General features: G+C 36.6%; 1 long non-coding RNA gene across 3 annotated transcripts in view; it reads left to right on the plus strand.

The window, feature by feature from the left end:
• Positions 1 to 11,530, plus strand: part of LOC119786057 — a 106,491-nt gene extending 94,961 nt beyond the window's left edge. The window contains exons 6-8 of one of the 3 annotated variants that reach the window (XR_005281141.1): positions 8,603 to 8,675; positions 8,790 to 8,844; positions 9,025 to 11,530. This is a non-coding gene — a long non-coding RNA (uncharacterized LOC119786057). Of the gene's footprint in view, positions 1 to 8,602 lie in introns of all 3 variants that reach the window. The other 2 variants (XR_005281140.1, XR_005281139.1) reach the window with 2 other exon arrangements.
• The last annotated feature ends 2,460 nt before the right edge of the window (positions 11,531 to 13,990 follow it).

Below are 13,990 nucleotides of genomic sequence, written 5' to 3' on the forward strand. Positions count from 1 at the left end.
TCTACTCCTAACATGCGGTGCTCAAATGTTTTTCACACTTAGTAAAATTTTCTAAGTTAAAAATATTCAGTAATCATAATTAGTTTTATTGTTTTTCTAATTAAAAATGCTAGATAGCTCTGTCACTAATTATTTTCATTTTAGCTGCTGAGGGCTAATTAAACATGCAACATTTCAATGAAACAAAGTGGAAAATAACAAATCTTTAGGTCTATAAAGGTCTTAGGCTTTTAGAGTGTCTATATCTACTGTATTCTCAGCCATCAACAACAGTCTGCCCTTCTTCAAACAATTCTTACAATATTTAAGCAGATTTAATGACTGGGTGACCCAAGCCTGTTTTGAATAAAATGTCTCTAGATGTTCTTAGCACTTCTTTACTTGATTTAATGATTAAAATAAAATCAAAATAGGAATGGCTAATAAACCTAGGATACTTTGTGTTCTACTATGCTTTTTTCTCTATTTATCAGGGTATATGTTTGTGATTTTAAAAATCGTATCTCTAAAAAAAAAAAAATGTGAAAATCAGTTCCATTTGAAGGAAGATTACATTTCTACTATTCTTGAATGGTGGGCAAGAGCCACACAAACACATTTCAAAGCTCTTCCTGCATTTTTGCTTCCCCAGTTCTAGGCTGATGTATTGTGTGATTTCAGTAGTCATTCTGTTGGAAGTTGAACCTCTGCTCTAGATGTTTTTTAAGTATTTAACAGGTTTTTCTTCAGGCTGTGGGGATGCTTTTCTTCCCTGTTGAAGACAAGCATCCCCAAAGCATGATGCTGCCTTATTGAAGTTTACCCATGTAGTGTTTTTTTTATCTACCACACACATAATTTCACAAGTAAGAAGTCAGATCTCATCTAAAAGGACTTCCTTTTTGTACATATTTACTGTATCCGCCACATATTTCATGACAAACTCAGCATAGGTTGACTGTGTTTAAACAATGGCTTTCTTCCTGCAAGAACTCTAAATTGTGGATTGTACAAAGGTTCACGCTTGAATAGATGTTTTGCTAAGCTTTGGATTTCTGCAGCTTCTCCAATCTTAAAAAGGCCTTTTGAGACCTTTTTTTGGATCAATGCTTTTCTTACCCTGTTTGTGGAGTTAATTTGATGGCCAAGTCTACCATCCTCTTTTGGCAATTTGTCAGACTGGATTCTATTTATGGATAACAGAGTAAAAACGGTTGTTTGCAAATTGTTACATCTATGCACTACATGGGAGAAGTTTATCATCAGATATTCAACATTTCCAGCGAAATATATTCCAGCTTATGTCTTTCAAGTGATAAAATACAGGGCAGCTAAAGTGGTACCCATACCCTTTACTTCCAAATACTTCAGTTTTCAGCTCAAATGACATGATTTACATTTGTTTATTTGTTACCTATAATAGATGCCCAAACTGTCAGATAATCCATCTTTGTCCCCCCACACAAACATTTAACCAGGCTAGCTGTGGCTCTTGTAATTCCCAAATCATACATCCCTGACCTCAATCCTGGCCACACTTCTCCCTGGTCCCCCCACCTCCCCCCTCACGTTCTTTCAGCCACCAGCCAGTGGCAACTACGATCCCTCTTCATTCCTACCCTTAACCCCATTTGTACTCTCCACCCCCGCCCTGTCCTCCAAACCTGTCAGAGACTGGCTTCCCATGTCTATCACTAGGTGATGGATGAGGTGGAAGGTCATCACCCCACTCTCCAGAGTTTGACGATCCCATCAGCTGTCCAGACACCTCCGAATCATAGTGGGAGTAGTTATGGAAATTATACACTTGCACCCTTAAAAAAACAAGAAAATGTTGCCCTTTCTTTTCCACTGAGCCCAAGAACTCTATGGAGTCATAGTTTGTGTCAAAAAGAAAATATTTACAGACAGAAAAGGCTTAAATAAACTTGCCTTTGCCATACCTATGAGTGGGTATTAACTTGCTATGCTGATTAGCTTGTATTTCATCTTTTTGACCGCTACTATACATCTTGTTAAATAGATATATAACCCTGTAGATTCTTTCTATAAATAGATTTTCTTGTGAGAATGCTATTACATTTCCATTCATTGATATTATGAGTTATAATCCAAATATTTTCTACCTCTCAGTGTTACAGTAATACTAAAAAAAATCTTTTGGCCAGTTTTACATACCATGAAGAAATATTTATTCTCTTAAAACTTTTTTCCCAATTTCATAATGAATGCATTGTTTCAAGCATGTTTAACAAATACTGTAAAAGCAGTACACAATTTCCTCACCACCCGTAGGGAAAACCTTATGAAACCTACCCTTTAACGTAGATAAGGTTTGGCTTCAATTTGAGACTAACATTTCCGAAAATCGTTGTTTGGAAAAATAGCTAATATTGAATCAGACTGGTGGCAGAGCGTCTTTAAAGAGAAACTTTTAAGCTGTGTAACAGATTCCTAATTGGATTTAGGTATTGAGTTTAGCCCATTTTAGGTAATCCCGTCACTCTGTGATCTACATGTGTTTATTAAGCCACACAATCAACAGAAAGGTTCCCGCATGGACATGAGGGTGGGAGATGACCAACCAATATTGGACCTCTCATCCACCTCAGGAGGTGGTCATTAATCCATACTTATAAGCTATAACAACAAAGCCAGTATAGCTAAGTAGGGTGTTAAAAAGGCAGAGACATTCTATCTTTCTATAGTGTTAGTCTTATTTAAGAAATTTATGGATGAGCAGACCGTTATACAAATAATAACATACTGAGAATACTGATACAGAGCTCAGTAGAAGTCTTGCTCAGTGTTGCAGTCCCTCTCTTTTGATTCAGCAAGCCTGGTTGCAAACTGATCTGGAATACAGGGTTTCAAGACATGCATCAATGGTAGAGCTAAGATCTAAACAAAGAAATGTTATGAGAATTATGCTCTTACTTATTAAAATGTCAGGCCACTGGTGAAGTGGGTGACTTTCAGTGGTACCTAAAGAAATCCTTTGACATACTTCTTTATATTTATAGGTATAAATAAATAGTTAAGATGTTTCATTCACAAAACTAATCCTTGTTCTTTAAAAAAGCACCTTAACCAAACTGAAGTGGATAGCAGTGAAACAGGAACAAGCACTGTTGGTTAAATATGTGGCTCTACATTGATCTCAAAAGTTTGGGCTTAGATTCGAAACTACATTAAAGGTGTGTTGCAGTTCCAACTTTTAAATCGACTTTTTTTCTTTATTTGTTTATACATTTCTACATTTTCTAGCCTTTAATATTTGATCTGGATCCCTTCATATTTTTATCTGTTTATATTTTTTCTTATTTTTTAGAAACCTGACCTCAAGGTAATTTTCTTTTAGATTTTCAAACTTCAATCTTGACATTTTAACATACAAGTTTTTTTTTGTCCAACAGAACACAAAACACCTTTGTGATTTATAGTCTTAAAATGTCTGTCAGTATGCAGCTACTTGGAAATCATCAAAATAACTGAAATTTTACAGCCAGTAAGAGAAGTTCTGATCTTAGTGGCAGTTACTGTACTTTCCTGTATCTTTACGGTTGTTGTCCAACATGAAAATGAGAACGCTTTTTAGCTGAGTTTTTTTTTAGTATTATCCTGTGTCACATTTACACTACCCCTCTGAAACCGATCTGTGCTTGGATCAGTTAACCATGCTGAGCTTAGTTCTTATGACCATTTACACATCACGCTAGCACGTTTTTTTTGCCTCCTCTCACGGTCCAAGATACTAAAATGGCTGCCCCGAATACATTCGGGAACATATGCACCTGGATAGCGTCCTCCGCCCAAAATTCAATGACAGCCTTGGTCTCGACATCATCCCATGTGACGCCTTTATTGTTAATAAACTGAGAAGAAGTTTGTGTTGTGAACAGGTTAAGAGATTGGGAAATGTAAAGCCAGATATGCCAGAAAACCTGATAAATGAGTCAGCTGACTGTGAATAGGAGATGATCCGGTCTGCTCATGCGCTCTTTGTTACCATAGAACCAAGTCACAACTGAACCGTACCGAGCCCTACTGTTGAACTAGTACTAGATTTAGCATGCTTTGGCTGTGTCTGGCACCGTCCAGTTTAATTGCGTTCCATTTTCATTAAACAGTTATCTTGGTTACCGTGCTTGGACTATGCTCGGCGCTGTTTCAAAAGTCTAGTGTAAATGGGGTAATGTATTTATTTTTCTTCATCGTCCTGTCAATTTTTAGCTGATTTTCCTTTATTATAGAGACAACATGTGTCCCACTTTCTCATCAGATTCTGCCACCTTCATGCTTTACAGTAGTGATGTAGTGCTGATGATAATATTCTTAGTTTTCCACAACACAAAACCTTTTTTAAAGATTTATTTGAAAACTTTTGATACATTTTTAATCTCACTGCACAATTTTCCAATTTAAATTTGAATTTCAAAAAATTTAAGTATCAGTTCTCTTCCACTTCATAATTAGGTTATACTTTATTTTGGTATTTAATATAAACCAGAAAATGTATCGAGTCTTAAGGTTCAAACCATACCCAATGAAAAAGAAAAAGGTTAAACTTCACAAATTATTTTCACTGAACTAAAATAAATAACAAAGCTACATGACAAGATGGAAAGCTCAGTTGGTGAAGAAAGTAGATCTGCCTGCCTTCAGTTTTCCAGCAAAGGAGAATATGTCAGCCAAAGTAGGCAGTATAGTAGCCCACTCATATCAATCTGTCAGGACAAGATGGATACCTCAGAAACACACAAGAAATTTAAACAATGCACAATACAAGCTTCACCACTGGCAGGGGCATAGATCAATGTTATTTCCTGCTTTTGCAAAAATACCTAATTCCCCTTATTTAATCAAACGTCTCCTTGCTCTGGACGCCCCAGCTGATTTATGACACCAGCTGTCTTTATGAGTATCTGCTTCATTTTCTTGTCTATGCTTTGACATCTAAAGTGATAGGAATTTTATGCTTTTGATAACAATATGAGTTTCGCTTTGGCCCAGAATTCATGGCCATGTCAGTGGCCAATAAATAACAACAGAGAGGAGGAAACATTCGCATGCTTTCAACAGAAAACATCCACCCTTTGGGATTTATCTTAAGATGGAAGCAGAGAGGACAGAGCCATGAGCAGGAAGGAATACACACAAAGAGACACAATCTATGACAGGACAGCAGAAAAGGTGGGATAACAGTTAAAGGTCAAGCCAACAGCATGTAGAACAAGATATGTTGACTCTTCAGGATTTATAACTGCTGTGATCATTATTACACACTAATATTGTCAATAAATGAAATGACTGATTCTACAGCTACGTACAAAATGTTGAAAGAATATAAAAAGCTATATTTAAAAAATCTACATTGCCCTAAATCTATTTTGTCTTTTAGTTTTCGTTTTTTTTTATGCACAATGGATGCCACCACCAGGCACTTCAGAGACTACTACAAATTGCATCAAGTAATTTATTTGATGAATAAGCAATCCCTCATACTGGGCATGTAGTTACAGTTGAAAGAAAGACTCTTTTAACAGTGATTGGTCTACGGTCCCATACGACTGGAAGTCAGAAGACTGAGCAGATACAAAGAGAAACACAGAGGTTCTCCTCCAGAAGTACCTTTTCTGTTCAAAATAGTAATGTTAGACCAACCCCACAAATTGCTTTGTATAGCTATAAGAAATACAAGTGTGTAGATTATCTCTGGGCCAGTTTTCAGATTCAGAGAATGAAGGATAGCACATCAAATCATTTACTGTCTAAGCTCAGCTATTTATAGAAGGAAAACAGCTAAAGGTAAAAGACAGGCCAAATATACAGTATCTTCTATAGCCCTGTCTCATTTGCTTAACAACAAAGTATAATTCAATAACTTATTAAATTCATAAAGTATCCTGGTATATTGTGTGAGAGAGATTTGGCAATCATTGTAGATGATTGACAAAAGTACTTATTTTTAGTCTTAAGACTTATCACAAGCATTCAATCAATAATCCTTTTTGATAACAAAAAACATAGCAAAATATGTGTGATTCTAATGACCTTCAAATTTGACGGAAATTATAATTTATTGGGGTTCAATAAATGAGCTAACTTAAGAATTTAAAATGCATTTATTTAACTTAAAAATTTATTTTTAGTTTAGGAAGGACTCAATGAACTTGCCTTCTGCAGTTTTGCAACTGAATTACTTGAATAAAAGCAACAGGTAGTGCACCTTAGTTTTCAGACTATAACTCTGCCTGTTTTTCTAGTCAGGTTACTTTATTTCATCCGTTTTCTTTTTCCTTCATCAGCCGAACATGCAAAATGAAGACATCCTACATAGGGATGTTTCTGCCCTCCCTAAAAATGACTGGAACTGGAAGTTCAAATGCGCAGCAGATATCAGCCCAAAACATTCAACATGACCATACTGACCATAATGTGTGGTTATAACTTGTTTTTTAAAACCACTTGTTTCTCCTTCTATAAAGCATACTTCCCATTTATCTCTGGCTATTGCAAAGTGTGAGAAAGTGATTCTCCCAAACTTCTCATAAGTGTTAGAAATATTATTTTAGTTCATTTTGAAGGGATAAGATTTATATTGACACTTTACACATTCCATTGGCATATTGTCTTTTTCTATGTTGTTGCCAAAACCTACTGGTCACCTAGGCAATGACATTAAACTGAGTGAAATGGCTCTTTGCGTGTGATAAAGTCAAACAAAGATGACGCACTGTACCCATGACTATTTCTAAGGAATAGAGGTAAAATGTCAAGCATTTCAAAAGAGATTGGCCATAAAGCATGGTTATGGAGACTATAACGAATCATTGCTCAGACCCAAAGGTCTCTTTATTCTCGGCACCGTCTGCTCCTTGCTAACAGAATATTATTGGCTTGAGTGAAAGAAAAGAGTGTGTGTTTGGTTTTTGTGTATCACTACTTGAGTCCTGTGTGTGTTTGGCACAGGGGCCTCACAAGAGTGCAACGAAAACAAAAGAAAGGGTTACCACAAGTGTCTGGTGGTATAGGGGCTTGAACTGGCGCAGACTCTTGGCATGGAGACAATGCATGTTAGGACGACTGTGTCCAACAGGAACAGAAGCTGCTTGGAGCTGCATCAGCATCTCAGTGGGGCCACAGAGGAAGAAGAGAAGGAAACAAGATCAGAAGCAGAGAGGAAAATTGAGACAGATTTTCTTTGCAGGTGTTGAGATAATGGACGAACAAATGATGTAATTGTTGGTGCATTACAGAGAGAATTGAGTGGGGAAGGCCCTAACATGGCTTGCGGAGGAGGTTCTAGGATCTTTGAAAAAAAAATTTGAATCACAAAGAAGAACTGGATGAAATATACAAAAGAGAAGAATTTGGATGGCTCAAATACAAGACATTTTTTATTTAAATTTCGTCAAGCTGTTTTTCTTTCAGTTGTTTCTTTAAAGCAAGCCAAGAAACAAATTACTTAACATTTCAGAAAAGATACATTTTGAGCATTTTGAAATTACATACCAGGCTGTTAAAATACTTTTTGTTTGTTTAATGTCTTCTCAGGGTTTAAACTATATTTGCTGGTATGTACACTAAGCCACATGTATCGTTATTCACATTGATCATTTCAGTTTATACCTTGCTTGTTGTATTGATTAATGTGTCAAAATCCCTTTTTTCTTTCCTGGAGGATGATCCAAGGTTTTTTATAATAGAAATTTTTAGATTCAGTGTGCAAGGCCAGATTCTTGTTAAGGATTCCTTGTTAATGCCCTGTAGATGATTAGAATAAATAACATAGTTTAGAATCGCAAGCAAATCTAAGGTGTTCAAAAATAACAATATGGTGTAAGTTAGTGTTGTGGTGGAACACAGCTAATTACAATCACAGGATGCTAAAGTATTCATTATTATAACACGAAGTGGAATGACCTATACCTATAGAGGTATAGGTCAGGGAAGCTGGGACAGTGGAATCTGAACACATATGTAAATCTTTTGCTGATGCAACTCATTACAATCATAAAGATAATAGGAAGTACATTCATAGTTCAAATTTTGCTAGTTATGAAATATCCAAATAAAGACTTGTCCGCATATGATTCACCCAAATGAATGCAAATAACTAATGACTTATCAATTAGTCATTTAAACGAGAATTAACACATATGGTTTGTAAGCCATTACTATAGGTAGCTCACGCAATGTTACAGAAAGTTCAATGGCAGTACAGGGTTTTCAGTGTCTTTCTCTTTCATCTGTTGGTAACTTTTATTTTTTTTATTTTAAATGATGACTCAAAACAGCTGCATATCAAGAAAATACTTAAAACTTTATAAGGAGTCATTTAGTCAGGACACAGTGTTGACTAATACAGCAATACTAGAATAATTGCATAGTAGGTAGCATCTTAATCACATCTGTAGTAATCTAATCCTTTTTTTCTATTTTGCATTCCCTTTAAATCTGTCTTACAGTTTCATTATCAAGCAATTCAAGAGCTCTTATCAAAGCATATCATTTAGTAGTTTACAGTATTAGTTATGCATTTTCTTAAAGGTGCAGACTTTTAACTTTGAAACACATTTACAACCATTCTAATCAACCACCTCTGCTTTAAATTATTCAGGAACATGGCCCGGTCCCATCCATATGGTGAGAAAGGAGAGAAGATATATTTGGAGCATCACACTTTTAAGAGCGTGAGCCTTAACTCCCCTGGGTCATTTTCTGCTTTGGTCTTAATTGAGAGTGTTCTTGAAAAATCATTACTATATTAATGATTTAACACAAAGTAACTACCTGCTTTTTTCCAGGAGGAAAGTGAGATTTGCCTCCAATCAATACCCATGCACACTCATTATAAGGCAGGTAAAGTTATAGTAATTAGGCAGACACCAATAACTTTTTAATGATCTTTGTTTTTAATTGCATATTATCGGTTTGCACGGTGTGTGTGTTTACACCCAAATATAAGATAATGGTAAAAGGAGAAGTAGATTAAAGAGGAGCCAACAAGTTTTTTTTCTTTCTTTTTTTTATTCCTTTCAGCAGCAACAGCAGATAAGTCTGCGGAGTAAAGTGAGTATGAATTCAACCAATGCCTCTGGGTAATTTCTTTTGTTTGCATCAGTTTTACCACTAATGTGCCTACACCCGCTGTCTGGGATTTTGAAATATTTGTAAAACACTTCCCTTCCTGCTGTCTATGAGGGCGAGGAAGTGAAAGCACTGCAGGAAAAAAAGGGCTCAAGGAGCCTTTAGAGAAATGAAAACATTAATATGTTAGTTAACTTAAAGGCAGGTTACAATGTCATATTCGGTGTAAAATGATGCCTTACAGGTAAAGTGAAAATTATCAACAGTAAAGTTTACATTTTAGGTAATTAAAGGCAGTCTGCCAATGGATAGAAGGGTTTCATGTTGCCTGTATAATAAAGGTAATAAAAATATAAATGAAATTCAACGTAAGTGTGGCCATCTGCCAGCTATTAAAGGGGAAGTAGTCTATTTAAAGTAGAGGAGAGGACTATGTCTACCACAAAATGGGAAGAGAGAGATATTCGCTAACAGAGCCCAAGAAGGCCTAGCTGGCAATCCAGTACCGTTTGTATGCAAGAGAGCTATCATTAACCCCTCCCCACACTCTCTCCACCACCATCCTCACATGGCCTGTTCGGTGTGGCCCGCTCCCCCAAAACACTTCAGCAGATTGTTGATTCAATGACTCCCCCATCAGGTGATTATCTAGGAGCTTTAATGTAATCTTCCATTCACACGTACCATATTTAAATTACGACTACCATCGTGAAACATGCTGCATATTCAATTCGACGATCGCTCTGCCGCCACCTCAACAATGTCAACTGTAAAACAGTGCCAGCTGAAGGCAATTACACATGTTTTCAGAGCCAATTATGATCGCTCTCACTGCAGCAGTTATGCCACAAGCAAGGGAGTGTTCAGAAATTTTTAATTTAATGACAATATGCTCATAGCAGGATTCGGCAGGCTGCCCCTGCTCCCTGGTCTGCCGTCTCAGAATCCACAGAGGGGACCATTAGGTAGACAGGAAAAGATGATGGCTCCTCTCAAGGGCCACACTGGGAGCACTGGGAGGGACTCAGGAGTGTAGGGTAGATAGCATACACTCATCTTTTCTAAGTGAGCACAGCTGCCAGGGCAAAATACAAACTGGAAAGATGAGCTGTATTGGTTCAACGTTCAGTTTGGTAACAGATGACGGTGGGAGCTCAGATTCCCACGTGCTTATAGCTTAGCAATAGACATAGGCAAGATGATATTCTCATGGAATGTCAATACTCAATTAAATATGATCGTTGTAACTATAACATAATCTACATTTATCAGTAATCATTATTTATCCTTAAATACCATGTTCATATGGGTGCTTAAAATCCTTAAAAATTCTTGAATTTCAATTTATGTTTTTAAGGATTAAAAAATGCTCCAAAGTGAGTCTAGTCCTGGTAATTGCTGGAGATTTTAATCATAAATATCTCACAACAAATAGACAGCTCACAAAATATAATGCTTATTAAAAAGAGAGAAATAAAGTAGTAAAATAAAAACAAAATATTAACCGCATTGTCTGGTGTGCCTCACGCAAGCCTTTGGGTCAGTGTCATGCCAGTCTGTTGCCATGCTGACATAGCTCCCAAACGGACAGAATGCCAAACAACCATGTTGGGAGTATGTTATTTTAATCAACTGCAGCTGGAAAATATTAAATATATATGGTGGCTCAAAAACGGAGCAAATCCAACATTTGGCAAAATGCAAAGTATGCAGAAGAGAGATTTGGCTTTTTGCAATGGGAGAGTCATCACTCTCTAGTCACGTGAACACTAAGTCATGCAGGCACTTGCTACAATGTTAGCCGTACATGTTCAATTTTTCTTTTTATTTATACTACTAGCTAGCTACATGCTAACCATACATTATATAGAACCCCTTCTAAAGATGTATATACAGTGGGGAATAGTAATAAGGTGTCTTTCCAAAAGAGGTATTCCCACCAGAATTAGGCTGTGTCCAAATGTCCGCCCTAATCACGATATAGGGCACTATACAATTACACCATTTTAGATGAGTGTCTAAACATCTAGTGGATGAAAAAGTTGTAGAATCGAAATTACCCACAATGCACCTTGAAAAGTAATGATCATCCATGGTCACTAGACGGGCAGATATATCCTTGAATATATAGCTATCCCAAAATTATCACTTTGCAATAGCTCTCCTCCCTAAGCATTATGGAATGTGTTGTAACAGCAGGCCGTGGCAAATAACAAAGATGTTGCATGCACCGTGCAGGGAGGTGGAGGTACGTGACAAACGGAACAAAAAGAAGTGATCATCTCTCTGAACAGTCAGTTAACTGAGTTCCCTATGAATTCCACTATAATGTCCCCGGTCTATATAGTGAATGAGGAATTTAGGGGTAAGGTTGGACATTCATTAGAGCCACAGTTGTTTATGAAAAAAGAGAAATTGCCATTTTGCGTGTGCTTGAACTTGTGTCGTATTATGCAATTTACAACCGGTTAAGGTACTGGAAAATTTTGAAAGTTCTTGAAAAGAACTTCAAATGAAAGCATGAAAAATATGTATGAACCCTGTAAATAACATGAAAACGCAAAATCTGAGTTATAACGTATGGTAATTGTTTTTCTGGTCGTTTTTTTTTTGTGTTTGTTATTGGTTTTTTCAAATATAATTTAGTAGCACTGTAATTGTGTCTGGTAATCTGTCGGTGACTTTGGCTAAATCTAGCTTAATCGATTACTTGGGTTTTTTAATTCTACAGTATTTATATTGACAGAATATATTTAGACATTTCTCAAAATGTTGATATATAGAGTAACAACCAGCTTCCATGAAAAATGTGTATATTCACCTCACAAGAGCTACAGAATACTGTTTGCCCACATATTTTGAGTTGTTATTTAATGATAACATAAATCCTAGAGAAATCAGCTTAGTTGATCAGTTGATTTGTCCCTAGCTGCCACTAAGATGTTTGTATAAAACCCTGTCATCAGTTCTCAGGAGTAAAGGTTGATAGAAGAAGACATAGCCTCCATCCCTGGGAGATTGGTGAATGCAACACATATATTAATGCATTAAATGTGTTGGCAGTGCTCAGCCCTGGGACGCAGGAGTGGAAGAGAGAGAGAGGTTAGGGAGAGCGAGGGAAGAAAAAAAGCTGATGTAATGTATGGTGTTGTCTTGTATAGCATGTCTGGCAGGAGGAGAAGGAGGTGGTGCTGGGAGGTGTGTTCCAGCCAGATTATAAGGCCTGTGCTGAGAGATGAGGGATAGCCGGCTTGTAAACAAGTGACAAGCGTCCTGGATGACAATTCCTAATCCATCATAGGGCTGTCAGCGGTGACCGGTGGGGTGACGGACAGGACCCAGGAGAGGGGACAGCTGCTGAACGTCAATCCACATCATAATTTGAAATGCTTCTCCACATGAGCTAAAACAGAAAGGAAAAAGGAAATAACGTACTATCTGATACCTCTGTCACCTCAATAGCCATTCCTTCCCCTTCCTAATTATTTGCGTGACTTTTAGTGCTGCCAAACTTGTGATGTTCCCTTCCTTGTAAGACACTGAAATGACAACAAAAAACAACAATAACAAAATAAAAAAACATGGTCATTATGGAGGCCAGGCCAACAATGCCCCTAACGACCCTTTCAGAGAGATAGACCAATTTTGGGTATTGCAGGCTAACAAAGACTTCACGACTCCCTATTCCTAAAAGGTGGACCCGTTCTTTAGGTTCAATTAGCATGTTTTCTAAGCCAAAACAAGCCTTTGTTTTGGAAGACTCTATAAAGCTTGAAACTCAACTCTAAATCTGTCATTTTGAATTAAAAAAGCTTCCTGGATGGGAAGCAAAATGTCTTTAAACTTGGAAACAAAGTCCAGTGGATTGTTTTTGTTTTTTTTGTTTTTTTGGAAGAGCCACAAACATTTGTACTAAAGCTCAGAACTTCAAATAATTCATTCAGGATAATAAATTAACTTTTCTTCTTACATGTTGACATCAAATAAATAGAATTTGAAAAAGATTTTCTCAAATTTTTAATGGTTGAACATTCATGCTGTACAAGGAGACCTTGTTCCATCCCTTGTAATTTGCCTTGTGTAACAAAGGTGTCCATATTTAAAAGACTATATTGAGGATTGAACACTTTTCAATTTCACCATTAACACTTACAGAAAATTTTAAGATAAATTTTCTTGTAAGTACTTTAATGAACATATGCTTTATTTTTTTGTATTTTCTTCTGTTCTGTTTTCACCAGAACTTGCCCATCCACTTTCACTCCTATTGAGACCTTGTTCCACCTCTTGTAATTTGCCTTGTGTAACAAAGGTATCCATCTTTAATCCATCTTGTTGAAGATTGAAGACTTTTTAATTTCCCCTATAAAGGATAGAAAAAAATTCAGGATAATGTTTCCTGTAAGAAAGAAATGCTTTATTTTTTTGTATTTTCTTCTGTTCTGCTTTCATCAGAACTTGACCATCCACTTTCACTCCTATTTTTATGTCTCAGCAGACTGAATCTCTTGCTCAGAGACACCGTCCTAAAAAACTATGTACTTTAGTCAATGCCAATCGATGTTTGAGATTTTTTGTCTTTTGGTTTTACTTTCAGCATTTTTTGTTAACAAGATCACTATTGTGTTCCAGGTGGTGCTCCGTTAGTTTGCTAGTTTGGATTCAGGTTTTTATTTTCTCTCATTTTCTGTTTATGGTGCATTTCCAGTTCGGTTCTGTAAGATTTATACTTTAGTTAGATAATGCCATTTTATCTGTACAGTTATATTAAGGTTTTAGTCTCCATTCTGCCACCATGCAGTCAGCTCATTCAGTACATCTGCCGATTCATTTAACTCATGTTCCCCAACTGTCAATGTGATATCTAATCCCTAAATCAAACAGAGTCTCTCATCCATGTGTCCTCCATTTAATCACA

Source organism: Cyprinodon tularosa, unplaced genomic scaffold (genome assembly GCF_016077235.1).
Source record: "Cyprinodon tularosa strain WSP-4 unplaced genomic scaffold, ASM1607723v1 ctg107, whole genome shotgun sequence".
NCBI lineage: Eukaryota > Metazoa > Chordata > Actinopteri > Cyprinodontiformes > Cyprinodontidae > Cyprinodon > Cyprinodon tularosa.